Source organism: Perognathus longimembris, chromosome 28 (assembly GCF_023159225.1).
Source record: "Perognathus longimembris pacificus isolate PPM17 chromosome 28, ASM2315922v1, whole genome shotgun sequence".
Lineage (NCBI taxonomy): Eukaryota > Metazoa > Chordata > Mammalia > Rodentia > Heteromyidae > Perognathus > Perognathus longimembris.
In genome coordinates this window covers 29357622-29359295 of record NC_063188.1, presented here as the reverse complement: position 1 = coordinate 29359295, position 1674 = coordinate 29357622, and the positions used below count along the sequence as shown (strand labels likewise).

The 1674-nt window shown below is 37.6% G+C and overlaps 1 non-coding gene across 1 annotated transcript; it reads left to right on the top strand.

The window, feature by feature from the left end:
- The first annotated feature begins 1065 nt into the window (after positions 1 to 1065).
- On the top strand, positions 1066 to 1191 carry LOC125344435. The gene has a single exon (XR_007209549.1). It is a non-coding gene; the product is annotated as a U6atac minor spliceosomal RNA (small nuclear RNA).
- Positions 1192 to 1674: the final 483 nt, after the last annotated feature.

Sequence of the window (1674 nt, the reverse complement as noted above, 5' to 3'; positions counted from 1 at the left end):
TAAATCCTTCCCCTGCAAAACACTGACAAAATTAATCAGTGACAGAGTTAATTAGAGTTTAGTTCTCCTAAACCATCTCATCATCTTCAGCAAGTTTCTGAACTGCTGAATGATTCAGTTTAGTGAGGACATATTCAGTGATGCTTATCAAAGTAATTGAAAAAATGGGGGTGGGCTGAATTTAAGAATTAATCTCCTCTTTTGCTCTTTTGCTTCGAATGTATTACAAATTTAATTGTACCCCTTAATAGGATATGTTGAAATTCTCAACCCTAGTACTTGTGAAATGAGCCTATTTGAACTTGGTATCTTTTCAGATAGAGATTCTTAGAGTGGGCTCAAATCCAATGTGATCAATGTTTTTATAAGAAAGATAAAGAAACTAACAGGGGAATATCATGGGAGGACAGAAGCAAAGATAAGTGGAAGCAATTAAAACTCAGAGCCCAAAGGGGTTCTGGACACATCAGAGCTAGGAAATATTTGTTGACACCTAAATTTTTGGCATCCGGCCACCAGTAGTGTAAAGGGAGAAAATTTTAGTTTTCACCCATAGTGTTTGCAGCATTTTGCTGCACAAAGTAATAGAACAGTATAAGAATCTTTTTCCCACTGGAATTAAGAATCTGAGGGAGGGCTGGGAATATGGCCTAGTGGCAAGAGTGCTAGCCTCAATACATGAAGCCCTGGGTTCGATTCCTCAGCACCACATATATAGAAAATAGCCAGAAGTGGCGCTGTGGCTCAGGTGGCAGAGTGTTAGCCTTGAGCAAAAAGAAGCCAGGGACATCGATCAGGCCCTGAGTCCAAGGCCCAGGACTGGCAAAACAGAAAAAAAGGGTCTGAGGGCCTATAATTCTCAGATATGACAGAGTTAGGTAACTTCAAGTACATAATTAACTAGAGATTAGTAACCGTGTGTTTCCAGGACAGTGACTGGTTCAGATAAAGAGGTGGTTGTTATATAATTATAGATGTATATGCTATTAAAATATTTAGATACTACTTTATTTCCTGAATGTCACAAAAAGAAATCTCAAAGAGTTGAGCAAAATGGTATTTCTGGTGTTGTATGAAAGGAGGGAAGGTTAGCATGCCCCTTGACAAGGATGGAAGAGCCCCTTGAGACTGAAAACACACATACGGTTAAGGCATTGCCACTTACTTCGTGGCCTTTAACCATCCTTCCTGAGGTTACCATCTATAGCTTGAAAGTAAAGAAGAAATATTACCTTTAAAATGGTATGTCTGGTTACATTATATGAGACTATACACCATAAAATACTGATTAAAGAGAGCTGAATATCTTCATAAATAGTGTATGATTATGAAAACTATTGGGGATGAGGAAAAGGACCTAGAGTAATCTTTAAAACAAAAATGAAGCTTTGTGTTGAATCTGAATTCATGAAGTTTTGTGATTGTATCTAAAGTTACTGTAGGAAAGAGTTGAGGCAAATAATGGCTAAAGTGAACTCAAGTTTTGGAAGGATGGTATATTGCAGATGGGTAATAAAGATCTCATTTTTAAACTCCTTTCGGTGCTACTACACTGTCGGTGGGAATGTAAACTTCAACTGCTCTGGAAAGTATATGGTAGTTCCTCAAAAGTCTGAAAACATAGAGCATCCCATTTCTGGTAAATGTATATACAATACCCAGGATAATAAAATC